At 43.8% G+C, this 15,725-nt stretch overlaps 1 protein-coding gene across 2 annotated transcripts in view; it reads left to right on the top strand.

The window, feature by feature from the left end:
- CYFIP1 (cytoplasmic FMR1 interacting protein 1) overlaps nt 1–15,725 on the top strand; it is a 79,592-nt gene that overhangs the window by 4,776 nt on the left and 59,091 nt on the right. The window lies entirely within an intron of this gene.

The raw sequence follows: 15,725 nt of genomic DNA, 5'->3' as shown, positions 1-15,725 counted from the left end.
CCCGAGAAACTTCGTCTCGGGTCTGGGGATGTCCTTTCCCCACAGCAGACAAGCGATGCTCGCTTCCTGCTGTGCCCTCTGCCTCTGCAATGCAAATGCACCAGGTGTTCCTCCCATCTGCCTCACGGCACCACCGCCACCCCCTCTGGGCTGGGGACCAGGGGCAGAACTTTCGGGACCCACCTTCCCCTCGCTGCTGGGGCGCGCGAGGGGCGGCAGAGAGATTCGCATCCCCCAGGGGGAAACCCCGGACCAAACACCCCCCAACCCGCCAAGAATGCTGATCTTGAAAACAGGCAGCCGGGTTGCGCCCACAGCCAGCTGTCGGGCCATGCCTCCTCCACGGAAGGACAGGCTGACGCCCTCTTCCCCTGTCCCAGCTCCCCCCGTAGGGGCAGCCCCGGGACAACCCGAAAAACTCGGGGAGGAAGTCACGCTGGATGCAGGAGGCGCCTCTGCTGCTGCTGCCGGCTCCAAGGCAGCCTCTGACGCGGACATGGAGAACGGAGTCCCCGCAGGGGCAGGCAGCGGGGCCGCCTGGGGAGGCGGCGGGGGCGGCGGGGGCGGCACGGGGTCGGCAGCTTCTTCTGCGCCGGACTCTGACATCGGCCGCGGAACCGCAGTCGCAGAAGGCGGCGGGACGGCCGGGGGGAGCGGTGGATCGCTGTTGCCCAGCAACATCGGCGCAGCCGCGGGAAGCGGTGTCTCTGAGATAGATGCAGGCAGGGAAGCCGGCGGAACCGCGGCCGGAGCGCCCACAGGCTCCCCCGGAGGGGCGGCCGCGGGACGGGCCGCGGGGGGAACCGCCCGCACCCGCGGGGCGGGCTGGGGCGGCGCCCGCGGCGCTGGCCGGGGCGGCGCTCGGGGCGCTGGCCGGGGCGGTGCTCGCGGCGCTGGCCGGGGCGGCGCCGCCCACTCCCATCCCCCCTGAGAGCAACGGGAGGGGGGAACAAACGGCTCCGTCTGAGCATGCTCCGAAGACGCAGTAAAAAAAACTTCGGCTGCGGGCGAAACTTCGCCCCCCCACTGTGGTTCGGGGGGGCTGGAAAGCAGCAGAGCGTCCCCCTCCAAAGGGTCTTCCCCCGGAATTGGGGGGAACGGGGCTTTGCCCTTGCAGTTAGCAATCCAGGGAAAAACAGCTGCTCTCCGTTTCAAGACTAGAAAGAGCTTCAAAAAGGTTGGATAAATCGAGGGGCATCCGAACCCCCGGTATAAAAAGAATTGGAAAATGGAGCCCATACACTCCCAGACAAACACATCGAGGGCATATAGCACATTCGTAAAAAACCCAAAGAGCTTTGCCCATCGAAAAAAATCACAGAGATCTGCCTCCAACAGGAGAATTCTGTCCTCTTCACCCCATTTTTGCCAGAGGGCAATAAGTTTCTCCTCTGAAGGGGAGAATGGAACCTCATCCTCTAGGGGAGGAGTCCTCCAGATGAGCAGCCACAAACTGCGATTGACCTCATCTTTAGGAGGGGAAAAACCAACAGTACCTTGTGACAGTGTCCAGGACTCTCTGGCTATCTGCATGGTTCTGCTGAGCTTTCCGAACATCTTCCTGGAGGCTTTTCAGAAGGTTCCCTTTGTGGTCAGCCTTGCTGTGAACTCTGTCCAAATTCGGATCTTCAGTTCTTCAGCTCCTGGCTAGAATCCACTTCTGTGGTCACTTGTGAAGCAACCATCAATGCCACACATTTGAGATTTACCCAGTGCAGCAATGCTCCTCTGGTGGTCTCACCAAGTGATGATTGTCCTCCTCAGTCGGGGGTCACCAATTGTGACTGTGGTCACAAGGGTTTTCAGGATGAAGAAGAGACGAGAATGTTGACTCCATGATCAGAAGGCTTGATTTATTATTTTATGATATATGTTACATTAAGACTATACTAAAAAGCAATAGAAAGGAAAAGTTTCTTCAGATGCTAGCTAAGCTAAGAATAGAAAAGAATGAATAACAAAGATCTGTGTCTCAGACAGAGCAAGAGCCAGCTCTGCCATGAGTGGTCAAGAAATCCAAACACCCACAGGAGACCAATCACCTGTTGCATTCCACAGCAGCAGATAACCATTGTTTACTTTGGTTGCTGAACTGCAGCTTGTCACAAGGAAAAATCCTAAGAAAGGATTTTTCATGAAAGATGTCTGCGACACCTATTGATTTGCTTTGTTAAAACGTAATTCCATTAATCCACATCACTGCCTTTCTGGTGGTAAAAATAATGTCTGATGCATTGATGGGTCTTGCTACAAGAAGACAGAGGTTGCAAAACAGTACTTAATCTTTCTATCTCTTGGCACCAAAAATGTTGTAAGATATTTTGGGTAGCTCCTTATCTCTTGTAAACACACTGGCAGAAATCCTGAAGCATGTTTTCTTCATAAGACTTGAAAGATTTTTCTCTGTGTGTTTACTGTATGGCTCTGTTATGTCTGTAAATATATGTGCACTCACAAATGTTTGTGAAGAAAATCCTGTATTCACACACTTCAGTGTTTTGGGAGAAAAGTGTCTATCTTGGACTTAAACTGTAAAAATTGGAGTTGTGGTAAAGGCTGGTATGGCGCACATAATGATCAGGCATTTGCCATCTCAGAAGAAACCCCCTTTCCCTCAGGCTGAGCATCAGCAAATATCAAGTGAATTTATATCTGTGTAGCCTTTCTGCAGAAAGACCATTGTGGGAGAGGTGATTTAAGGTTGTGGGCAGCCGAGTTGAGCACAGATCTGGCTCTGGGTGTTGGAGAAGGAGCTCATCTCTCCAAGCCTTCCCAGCTGGGAGATGGTGGTGGTCCCTGCTCCTGAGGAGCAGCACTTGTGTCCTGCTGCTCTATCCCTTCCCCACATTTTCTGTAGGTGTTTCATTCTGCCAGACCTCTGCTCCTGCTGGAAGGGACCCTAGCAGGGCATCAGTCTGATGGTGAGCTCAGGAGGACTCTCAGGGTGGGAATCCCTTCATTGCTACACTGTCTGCCTGCCAGGCACACACTGTGTTTACTTAGCCAGCTTGGTCTGCTGTGGATTTGCAGCCCTCTTAGCCAAGCTGTGATGAGGTCCCTGCTGTACTCTTCTCAATGACTACAGAGAAGTAAAAGTGAACATGGTAGTTCTTTGACTGGGTGGTTGTTCTGTGGTTCTCTGTGGGCGTGTTGCCAGGACAGGTGCTCTGGACTGGGCAGGGCTTAAAGTGAGTGTCCTCCACAAGAGTGGATGTTCTACCTGTTAACTTGACTAAAGCTTTTCTTATTCAAGTAGTCAGGTAACACATATGGAATTGGTGCTTCTGTTCTTGCTTTCATCAGAGGTAAATGCCAGGGCAGCAGGCCTGGTGCCCTCCTTTTCCCAGTTTGTGAGTGCTCCCAGCTTACAAAGTGGTTATTTGTGGGGTGAACTTGTAGGATTTCTCTTTGCCTGAGCCATATTGTGTGAGATGTTCTCAGTTTAACAGTCTGTCTTTCAGCAAGCCTTTCACATGGTTGGTTTTTGCAGGTCTCTTTTCTGTCACTGTTGGTCAGGAGGTAATAGAGTGACAAACAAACTTTTTAAAGCCAGTAATTGCTCATTTGGTGGAAAAAAATGCCATCCCCCCCTCCTCTCCCTCCACTGAAAGGCATCTTAAGAATTCAGTCAGTGTGTAGACTTGTGCTTACTAGATGACACTCTCTGCAAATGATTAGCAGGGTTGAGTCTCAGTAATGTTCTTACAAATTACTTTATTCTAAAATAAAAGAAAAATTAAATGGTGCTTTCGGTTTTAGAAACAAATGCCAGTACTGTGGTTTGATGTTAGGACATAAGTCTCAAAAGTTGTCATGCTAAGTAGTGATTCCAGCTGTGCAAATGACACAAGGTACTTTTGGAGATGCTTACTTTATACTCTACACCTATACAACAGATTTGTTTCCAGGGTTTAGATAAAAATATGTTAGTGCTGTACTTCAGTTAAAATACTTTAATTCTGACAGGGACATGGATGCTTTGTTGGCAGGAAATAAAAATGCTGTTGACCTGAAGCTATTTATAGCCTTCTTTCAGGATAACTCTAATTATTTTAAGTGGTTTCAGTGATATAAAATCAATAAGGAGAGTACACTGAATTATGGATTCTGCGTGTGAAGTTCAGGCAAACTGTCAAGACACATGGCTCAAGATGGATGTGAATGCTTGTCAGGTGATACCTGAAGTAATGCTTTGGATGAATTTTCACTGAGATTGTGTATTTTCTTGTATAAAATACTACAGATGTTGAGCTCTTTCTGAGGAAAAAGAGAGCTTAAGAAACTAAAATGTATTTATTGTTTTTTCTTCTACTCGGTCATGTACTATTTCTTTAGTTTTTTTAAGAGAACTATTAAACCATTATTTACTTCTTGTCTGATTCACTCTCTCCTCACAGAAATGCACATAATGGTAGATTTTTTTTAACAGCATCTGAAGCCTGTTGGTTTGGTTTTTTAAAATTGTTTTCTTTTAAAATCCTGTAATTTTGCAAAATTGTACATTATTTTTATTTATAATAATAATTGTACATTAATAATTGTACATTATTATTATTTATAGATAATAAATAGCTACTTTTAAGCATGGATAGTACAAATTTGTCTAAAATATCTTCCAACTTACTTTTCAGATGAAGCTGTGTGATCTTTTTTGACTGAAAGTGGAGAGTATTGTATTGTTGACTTACCAAGTACCTACAGGTATAGAGAAGGAGTGGGAATGACAGCAGACAGCCTGTCTTTCAGAGTCATTTTTATTAAAGCCTTTGTTCAATTTTTAAACTCAAAATAAGGCAATGCTGAAGCCAGAGCTTCAGCTGCAGGCTTGCATTGCAAAACCCCACTGGATGTAATGAATGCCTGTTGTGTCACTGGGGGACATAAGCTGTAAGATGGAGCTGGATGCGAAATGCAGAGGCACCGTGCAAGGGGGACCTGGGAGCTGCCCCTGCCTGGACAGCTGCCCCCAGCAGTGGTGGGGTGGGTGTCCTTCCACAGGCAGGGGTGGTGCCAGGCAGACTCCCCTGAGAAGCTGTAAGACTGACCCTGGAGCAGCCATCTATGTAACTGGGCTAAGGAAGAGAGTGCTGTCCTCCCCTCCCCTGAGAAAACAATGCTCTTTTTTCCTTACTTCTCTCCATTCTTGTGAAATAAAAGTGCAGAACTCACATGCTTTATCAGGAACTGTAGTGATAGGACAAGGAGTAATGGGTTCAAACTGAAAGAGATGAAATTTAGCTAAAAGATAGGGAAGAAATTCCTGGCTGTGAGGGTGGTGAGGCACTGGAACATATTGCCCAGAGAGGCTGTGAGTGCCCTATCTCTGTTGAAGACCAGGTTGGATGGGGCCTTGAGCAACCTGGTCTGGTGGAAGGTGTCCCTGCTGATGGCAGGGGGGATGAACTGTGTGGTCTTTATGGTCCTTTTCAACAAAGTCATTATATGAGTCCAAATAAACAGTTTGTCTAAGGCCGAGGGGTTGTGTTGTTGCTTAGATGGAAACCTGAAGCCTCCAGACCCTTGTCTTTCTCTCCATCTTTGAGGCTCATCTCTTTTACCTGTAACATGACCATCCTCCATCCACTGGGGTGCTCAGTTCCCCCATCCCCAGCTCCTTTCAGCCCACCTACACAGGTGTGCCCTTTTTGATTACAGTACCAGCACTCTGTACACACCAGACACAAAGGGCAGCCAAGGAAACCATGCTGAGCAGGTGTGAGCAGTCTGTGATGGAAGACTTCATCCTCAGCCATGCCAGGCTCATCCCATGTGAACTTGCTTTCCTTTCTCCTTTCTGGGGTGATTATTGCTTTTGCTGCTCACTTTCCCATTCTTTGCAGAGCGTTCACAGTGGGAGTGTTACCTTTGCTAAGAAGTGAGAGAGCTTTTCACAAGTGCAGTTGTAGTTTTCACATGCTGTAAGTGCTGTGCTTCTGTGCTAAAATTCAGTCTGCTCCAAAGCACTGCTGTGCAGCTTTGCTTCCTACCAGCCGTGCAGCAGCAGGAGCAGGATCAGGAACAAGTACAGAAGAAATGCTTGTGGAGAACAGCTGCAGGAGAGAGCAGCTCAGCAGAATGCAAAAATGGCAGCAAACTGAGAAGATTAAAAAGGAGTGTGGAGGAGTGAACTGGGTGAGAAGAAAAGAATGCAAAAAAGAGAAGGTGAGAGGGTTGGTCAGGAAGGTGAAATGGTGCAATTCAAAGGTGTAATACCAGAGAATATTAATAGGGTAAGGCAAGTCAGTGTAGCAAGACAGATCTCAGCACACCTAACCTAGAATGAAACAATGCTTAAATCTCTAGCTTCATTGCAGTCTGAAGAGAGGCCAAATATTGCAGAACTAACTAATGTTCATTCTGTACATTAGTTAGTTCACTCAGAGCTAACTCAGTTCTGTGAGAATTAATTAGTAAACCAGCACAAACCCTCTCAGCCATCTAGCCCCATCAACAGCAGATTTTTTTTAAACATTTGTGACTTATCTTGAGCTTCAGACTTTGGTTCACAGATAAAGCAAACCAAACAAAACACCTCTGTGAATTCTTGTAACCCAAGTGCCATTGCAGAGGGGGGTTGCATGCTGCAGGACAAACTTCAGAGACAGGCCCTCCCTCCTTGTTCATCTAAGTGGGATACTTTTGGAGGAAATTTTAGAGGCTTAGGCTTCTCCCATGCCATTGCAATGGATTCTCAAATAAGTGGAATGAAAAAATTAATTTTTCATTTTTGAAGTGTGTGCATCCTCCACTCGAGCTTCCTGCAGAGGGATAGCATTTCACCCTGTATTTTGACATCAGGAAGTTGTATCTCTGTTCTGAAGTTTCAAGATGTGGAATGATGCTGCAGATGCATGGTACTGGCCAGGCTGCCCTTTGAAATACCTGGTTGTTACTTGCTGCCTCATCATCATCCACTGCAGATGCTGCTGCTGTAGAATTAGTATGTGCTCATCCATATGCTCCTGCTGGCTGCTAACAGAGCAGGAAAAGATAAATCCACTCTTGTGGTGCCTTGCTAGCAAAATTAGAGTGACTCCAGCCAGGTGCTATGGTACAGGAGTGCTGAGGTTGCACTGTGTTCTCTAGTTGTTTTGTTACTGGTGCTGTAAAGAGGAGTCATTAGTAGACATACACATGGTGGCAGGCTTCAGGAAAGGCAGTTCTGGACTACCATCACCCACCAGTCTTGGTCTAGGCTTCATTCAAAGAGCCCAAGACTCCCCCATTCCTAATCTGCTGCGATGATAGTAGAGTGCCAGACCTTCCTTTTATTGGAAAGTGCTTGAATTCATCCAGGATAGTGAAAAGGAAGTTACTTGACAAGCATAACTAATTGTTCTCTGAGTCCTGGTGGTCAGTGTGTCAGCAAGCCATTTTAGCTCCATGACAGCATCCTTAGCAGGGCTGTCCTTCTGACCTTGGTTATCCTGTGGGAGGAACTGTACTGACTCACTGAAGTGTGGCTTTTATGTTGCATTAATGGTGCTGCTGTTGCCTACTGATACTGCTCAGAATTGAGTTTTCCAGGTGATAAGACTGGTGTATCACTGAGCACTTGAACCTGGCTTGCACAATCATAGCACAGGCATTGCTTGGATAAAGAGATGGAAGGCATGGGGATTGCTTGCTGGGATGTTTCCCTGCAGGAGACAGAAGCTAGACAGGTAACAGTGTGGATTGCATGAAAAATTCGCATGTGACTGAACACAAAGAGCTTTTAATTTAGGAAGCTGAGATTTGCTAAAAAGAAAAAAAAAATTAAAGAAAAAAAAATTTCCTCCCATGCTATTAGCCTCATGTTCTTCCCCCGGTCCGTGCCTGCTTTTGGAAGCCTGCAGTTATTGTGAGCCACATCACCCTGTAGGAGTCTGATACTAAATTAATAGTTTCTATTATATGGCCATTCTTCTGGGGTTGCTATGATGTTTGGATGGGGTAATACAGTGCTGGAATTTTTTTTTCTCTTTTTCACATATTAAGCGTGTTTTTAGATTCCGTTTGCAGATGTATTTTTGAAAGCTTAACAGTATGTCAAATCTGTTGCACAAAGGACTGTCAGCTGCTGTTTGCTTTCTTCTGTCTTTTACTTTAATCAGGCAGGCCAGTAAATGATGTGAAAAGCATTTTTCTTTGCTCCTTCAGCTTATGCAAATCTGTTGCTTAGGAACGGAAAGGAGCTCCGGTCCCAAAAGGAACATCTTAGGCTGATCTGCATGGCAAAAAGGCAGATTGTCCTGTCCAGAGCACAGAAAAAGAGCATTCTAACAGAGAAAATCCATCGTGTTGCTGTTCTCTGAACTGCTTTAGCTATCAGGGTGTAAAATATTTTCTTCTCAGTCTGAATTGATAGGTCAGCAGTTGAATGGCTGAGGTGTTCAAAATTTAATTAAAATAGAACTAAAAGGGAGGTTTTGAGAGAGATCTTGGAGGTTTGAAATAAAAATGAATATTTTTGTAATTACTGTTCTTGGAAGAGAAAATCCATTCTTTTTGTTCTCTTTCTATTACAAGGGTCCTTTGTGATTGGAATCTCATGGTTTAGATTGAGTAGGAACATTACACTGAATATTTAATCACATTTTCATAATAGTAAAATTATTTAATTGATTTTCTGCAATCCAATAACATAGAAAAATGACACAATGGGACAAAATACCCCTGAAAATGTTGTGTTGCTGTAGGGATAAAACTTAACTTCTGCTGCTGTGCTGGCCAATTCTATTCTTGTGGGAATGTTGTCAGTAGTTGCCATGGAGTTTACTGTGGTTGATCCTGAAGACCCCAGTTCAGCAGGCCAGTCAATCATCTTTTAAAATATACATTCATTTGAATTTCTTTCCCTCAGTGTGTGGACTGCAGAATATCTTTGCTTTTTTTTATTTTTTTGTAAATAATATGCTTTTCTTCTTCCTCTTTAACTGCAGTACATAAAATTTTCTTGATTTTCATCTGTCCTTTTAAGTAGGGTAAGCTTTGATTTATTTTTGCAAAAGGCATTTAGTTATTAATATTTATATTAATATATAATAATTTATTTTAGGCAAAAACCACTTGTGTGGATACATATTTCAATTAATGGATTGCACGACAATTTAAATCTTCAGTATCCATGATGCTACATTTTAATTTAAGATTCAAATATTCTGCTTTTGCAGACTTGAGAAAGAAGAGACACAGTGTCAAAGGAAGTTGCTGTTTAAAGTGTAGACATACTTCCTCTTTGTCTTATTTTGAGCCTGGGAACATGTACAAGCACTTGGAGATCAAATGCATCTGTTCAGAACCAAAATGTGTCCAGTGGACTGCAAAAAGGCATGGGGCATCCCCTCCCAACATCATTTTTCAATCAAATGAAACACTATTTTCATCTGCAAAGTCAGAAAATATTCAAAAATTTCTGCAGTCCAGCAATTTTTTGTCATTGAAACTCCACCTTAATTAACTCATTCTTTGGCATGATCCCTCTCCATATTTTTAATATGAAATAATTTTTTGCCACTTTAAATTCCAGTCCTGGAGAGCTTTTTGGGTTACGTAGAGAATGCTGTAACCCAAACCAATTCCCTGGATGTCCCAGAGCACCTCTGCTTCCTTGGGCTGCATTCTCCAGTTAATATTTGCATTTATTGCTCTTGGACGTGTGCTGGTGTCCAGGGCTTACACTGGGCTGGGTGCAGCTGGAGGTGGGGTGTGCTGAGCACATTTGCTTGTGCCACTCACAGACCTCTGAATGTTCTGTGGTAACTTCTCCTGCCGTGGGGAAAGAGAGAGAAGCTGCTTGAGTGGGCCAGGCTGTGCTGATCCCAGCTCAGAGCGTGGTGTGAGGCCCTGGCTGCCAGCTGCAGCCCAGAGCTGCCGATCCAGCCCTTTGTGACCAGGGGCCCCAAACTCGCCTCTGCAGGCCTGGGAACGCGCCCTGCACTTTGGTGACTATGGGATGTGTTTCTCCAGAACTGTTTCAGGCTGTTTGAAGTGTAAATATCAGTTTTCTGTGAGCTTTTGGTTAAATAAAGTTAAAAGTTGTGGAGAGCAACTTTTTTTTTTTTTCTTTTTTTTTTTTTTACTCAGAAATGCATTTAAGATGCTGGTATAGTGTGTACCATGGTACCAAGATGGTGAGATATGATCAATACTGATATTCCTCTGTCTCTTCTCACCCTGAGATTCAGCTCAAATCTTTGCATGTCCAGCTGTTCCCAAGTGCCTGGCCAGGTGCTGTCAGAGGTGCTGGGATGGATGTGCCTTTTGGGGCAAGGAGGGAGAGGGTCTGTCAAAAGAGGCAGTAGCAGTAGTTGGGCTGCTCTGAAGAGTACAGGACTTTAGGAGAGGTTTGCTGTGCTGTCACTGCAGAAGAAAGTGCCTGTCAGCTGTGGGATTTGGATTTTAATTATTTTTGTTTATTTCAGGGGAGTTTAACGTTGTAACTCCAACTTCCATAAAGTAAAGCAAGAATTCCAATAGACACAGTTGTGTCCACTGTCTGATGTTTCCAGTATGCAGCAATGTACCAGGAGATGTACTGTAAGGAGCTGACAGCAAAAAACACCTGGAAATCCATTTCCAGATTGTTACCTGCTGCCATCCACTGTGCTTTAAGAGGGAAGCCTGCTGTCTTACTGCTCTGATGCTTGTGTGAGGATAAATCCTTAGAGATTTCAAAGTGAGGGTGCTTAGATGTTCTCAGGGTGTCAAACCTTTGAGTGAGTGATGCAAAGGAAAAAAGTGCCTGTCAGCTGTGGGATTTATATTTTAATTATTTATTTCAGGGAAGTTTAATGTTGTAACTCCAACCTCCATAAAGTAAAGCAAGAATTGTCATAAAGTAAATGCCTCTGCTTGCTGTGTCTAAACCTTCTGAAGTTGGCTTTCACTGTAGCTTGATATTTCTATACCTTTATTTTTATAGCTATTAATTATACTATTTATACTAATTATACTAACTATACTAATTATACTATTAATTGACTGAATTATACTGTTTATCAGTTTTCTGTGGGAATGTTCACTTGGCAATCTTAGTGCAGATGATAGTGACAGTTTGCAAGTAATTTAAATGGCATAAGTACTTGTATTCTCCAAGGACTTTCCATTCTTTCCCTGTGTATTTTCAAGATACTCAATATACCTTTTGGGTTTTTTGAAATGTTTTGTGCTAGCATGATACCAACCTCATTATCTCCCTGTCTTGTCTAACATAGCCATAACATTGCATCTGATAACTTTTGTCATGAAGGGCTTTATTTTTCACCAGTAAGTAGATATCATCAAACCCAGTTATTTGAGGAAGAACTTTTATGTTGGGAATCAATGTCTTTTTGAAGCTCAGCTGGATAATTTCATAAGACCATTAGAGGACATTTCTGGGAAGTCTTGGCCATAGCCTAAAGAGGAACTGTGTGGTATTTTCTATGCTTATAAGAAGATCTCAATAAGGGTACAGTTATCTAAGTTCATTTGCCTTACCCACATTTATATAACTACAAGTTATATTTGTTGGATTCTATGCACTCCTACTGAACATATATAAGAACTGTCTTGTATCATCAAGCATATTTTTTCCTGTTCAGCTATTAATAGGCTGAGTCTTGCTTAACTCTTATCACTGAAAGAAAGTTTAAAAGCTTGTTACTTAACTCTCTAGTATTTGAGGGATTTTTTTTTACCTCTAAGTTTGAGAACAGAATAGTTCCAGCAATCCTTTATCTCATGGTGATTCTGAAATTAATGCTTTATTATCTGCTTTCTCAGTCCTTACCTTCTGTAGCTCTTATTATTTCTTCTGGTCAGTTTTCCTTCTTTCCTTCTTTTTTTTTTTTTTCCCAAAACCATTTTTCCCCATAATTTGCTCCTGTTCATATTTTCTTACAAATAATCTGAAGCTTCGGGAGGCCCAGAAGAGCATGGCTGAGGGATGCATGCTGGCTGTTTTCTGATATGCTTAGAATTAAGAATACAGACCTTCTGCAAAGGCTCAGACATTATTCTGTAGGGATGGAGATGTGGAAATGGTATCTCAACTAGGACTGACAATCATCTCCTCTAGATACCAAATCAATGTTGTTAGTAGGGCACTGCTTACATGCAGTTGCAGGGCTGAGAGCAATGGTGCAGAATTATGACATTTTAAAAAGGTTGCCAGCTCTTTTTTTGTGAATATTTTCAATAATAATCTGGTTCTGAAGTTAAATCAAAGTGTAGACAATGCTAGAAGAGCTTCCTTTTTTTGGCTTGATTTTTCACATGGACAAAATGTGAGGGACAGCTCAGTGCACTTCTCCACAGCACAAGCTGTTCTGAGCAGGTCAGACCCATGTGGTGCTCATGTCCTTCAGAAATGAAGAAAAATAGGATATCCTAGTTTAAGCTGCTCTGTGGCCTTTCACTAACATACTAAAAGAACCCCAAACCCTGGGACTGATATCTCTTGACCCTTGGACATGGTGGGACTTGGTAGTGTGAGGCTGAAGTTCTTTTCAGACAGGGATTTTCTTGCTTTGAAATCCAGAAAAAGGAATTGAGAATTAGCACAGGCATTGCTCTTCCCTGCTTAGAAAGCTGTGTGTGCTCATCAAACACCAACATTTAGTAAAGCAGCTTGCTGGTGTATGTGATTCTCTCTCCTCAAGGGAGAATGTCAGACCATGAATGTTGAATGTTCACTAATTAAGTTGTGTACAACCAGGAAAACATGTTCTTGTTCATGCATTTTTACTTTAGTGCTTTAAGAATGGGTCATAAAAAGGTACCAAAGAGAAAAATATTACTTCAGAAGTAATGCTTACATATCTTCTGCCTGAGAAAAGCTATCCTGGGGAATTTCATGTGGGTACAGAACTGAAAACACAGCTTTGTAGGAATTTAGTATGAAAAAAAAAAGTCAGTTTGGGTAAATGTCCTCATGTAACTATAATGATGAGTATGACTACAGCATTTTAGTCTGTTCTCATTTATGTAAACTCCTAATCAAACTTTTTTTTTAAAATAAGTCTTTGAAGTTTCTGATGTTCTCTGCCATAAAGGAATCTGTTAAAATATTAGCTGTTCTACCCAGTAATTTCATCTGTTAAAAACTCATGATTATAAAGGAAGCAGAGCTATCCAATTTTGTGTCTTGGGAATTTTAGCTTTTCTTAAATTCATTTTTTTGAGCTTAGGGAGAAAAAAAAAAATCTGGTTTTGCCAGTCCCTCATCATTGTACATGAGAAACAGCTGTTGTCTTTTTGGAGCTTGTTTATCAACAAGGATAAAGAAGGGGAGAAAACCCCTGAGCCAATTCCAGCTGTCGCCCTGCCGTTGCTGTTGTCAAAACTCCTCTGCTCTTTTCTGGGAGGTCAGAGGGGAAATGTGAATCACACTCTTGCAACATTTGCAAATGTGTCAAAGCTGGGCAGGAAGGAGCTGCTTCCTCTTTCATGTCTTGCTAGATACTGGAGTGCAAAGGCTGGGGAACAGGGACATTGAACTTGGCCAACGAAACGCCAGGCCTGTGGATACCTTTGGCAAAATCGCAAAGCGGAGCTGTCAGCGAGCAACCTCAGAGCAAGAGGACATTCACAACTCTCTGTGCCCAATGGCTTTTGTGTTCCTGCTTTGAAAAAAGCTGAGCTTTGGGAAATCATGCTGAAGGATTTCAAAAAATGTTCCTTGCTGTATTTCTTTTCACAACCCAGAGGGCAGCAGGAAGCTTTTTGTTTCTTACTTGTGCCACCGGCCTGTTAGTGGGGGTTTCCCAGACCTGTGCTATTAAATAGATGGCAGTGTAAGTCAGCTGGGATTTTGGGTTCTATTTTTAAATTGTTTTCTAAGTATTAAAAACAAATCCACAGATAGTCTAATGTCTTATTTGAACATAGCTGATGCTGGAGGAATACTCCTGTGCATCTGTAAATATTGAGGCCAAAAGCATGCAGGTGTGCTTTTAGAATTGGGATGTACGAGCCACATCTTCAGAATATTCACTTGCAGTGCTGAGGAAGTACAAGTCATGAGCTTGGATTTTGTGAATACCTGTCTCTCTTCAACAGCAGGGACACAAGTCATTGGTGGACCATATTTTTGGGAGGAGAAGGAAGATGTGTGGACTGGGGAGAGGGTGATGATACTTACCTTGCATGCAGTGACACCTCCTCCTTACACAGATAGTTGCAGTAGTTTTTGGTGTAGAATGGCTGGTCATTCTTCACTATGGGTTTTAGAACAATTTCTTGGAGCCAATGCTATGTGGCCATTTGCCTGTCTGGTGGGGGAGAGGGCTGTGGGCCCATTGATCCCACCCCTGGCACATCCCAGAGCAGCTGCACACTGGGCATTTCTACTTTGACAGGGAGGCTGAGTGGAAGAGGAGTGTCACGTTGGAAGGAGCCTGTCGGTTAATCTGTTTTCTTTTTTAGCTAAGGCTTGATTTGCATACTATATACTCAGACTCTTCTATAACGTGCCTATAGATATAGACTCATCTGTAGATGTTCTGACTGCTTGGCACCTCACTTTCCTCTAGGGTAAAACTGTTCAGTCTGACCTCCCCACAGGACTTTTGCCCAGCCATGGAAGTTTTTTGGCATGTGTTGATTTATTGAAGGAAGGACATCATGTTCTTTATTTGAGAATAAGTGTGGTTCTTGTTCTGGAGCTTGATCTGGATGTAGGCAGGTGTTGGGCAAACATCCTGGCACAGGTTTGCCAGCCAGCACTCCTGTCAGTCCAGTCCTCCATCCCTTTTTTGGCAAGGATCACAAATTGCACAATATGAGCACTGTTTTTTTTATTTATTTTAACAAAAACTGATAGGCTCAGGCTGGGAGCAAGGTTTGGGCTGGGCATTCAAGAAGAAACAGACCTATGAATCTTTCTGTTGGTTGTTGTTTATAAAGTTGTTGGCAATCTCTCTCCATATGTGGTACATTAGCTTTGCAGCAATGGCTTGGTACACAGGGTTGGTCTCTGGAGACAGACAGGTAGTTGCTTAATTCCAGGTCCTGGTTGCTTTCTCTCCTTGGGTTTAGGTTTTGGTTCTGTGTTTTTTGTCAGCTGAGCCCTTCCTTGGAGGTAAAGCTGCTGTTTCTGTGCATCTTTCTGCAGGGATCTATAATTAGGCAAGAGAAAGTGAGGAGGTGTTTCTGCCAAGCCAATAAAAAAGTGCAGTGAGTGGTGGGATCACCAGCCCATACCAGCTGTCTTGAAGTGAGTTTTTGTCAAAGCTGCTTTGGGATCTGCTTGTACCCCCCCCTACATGTGGGGATGTAACAAGTCCATGGGATGTCACCTGCCTGGCAGGGTCCTGTTCCTCTGGGATGTGGGTGCTCAGTGTTCCTTTCCTCCTGGTTAGAGCTGAGGGCAGTGCTCAGCTGCTCCTTGCACCCTAGGTGTATGGTTTTTCTCTAGTAAATGGGGGAAAATAACTTGCAAAAAAATGAGACATCCGGATTAGAGATATTACCTTAAAAATCAATTTTTTTTTCACTCCACTGAGTAGATCATTATACAAAAGTGGATGACTGAGTTGTTCCACTGCATGTTTTCTTCGTAAATTTTCACAGCATCACAGAATGAGTAAGGTTGGAAAGGACTACAGTGGCTCACCTGACTCTGGCTGAAGCAGAGTCATCCTGCAGCACATGGCACAGGATTGGGGCCAGGCAGCTCTTGAAAAGTTCCAGTGAAGGAGACTACAATTTTTCTGGGCAACCTGTTCCAGTGCTTGGTCACTGGTCACAGATGGCCCAGA

The sequence above is a fragment of the Molothrus ater genome, chromosome 2 (assembly GCF_012460135.2).
Source record: "Molothrus ater isolate BHLD 08-10-18 breed brown headed cowbird chromosome 2, BPBGC_Mater_1.1, whole genome shotgun sequence".
NCBI lineage: Eukaryota > Metazoa > Chordata > Aves > Passeriformes > Icteridae > Molothrus > Molothrus ater.
The sequence above is the reverse complement of the archived record's forward strand: the minus strand, read 5'-3'. Positions and strand labels throughout refer to the sequence as shown.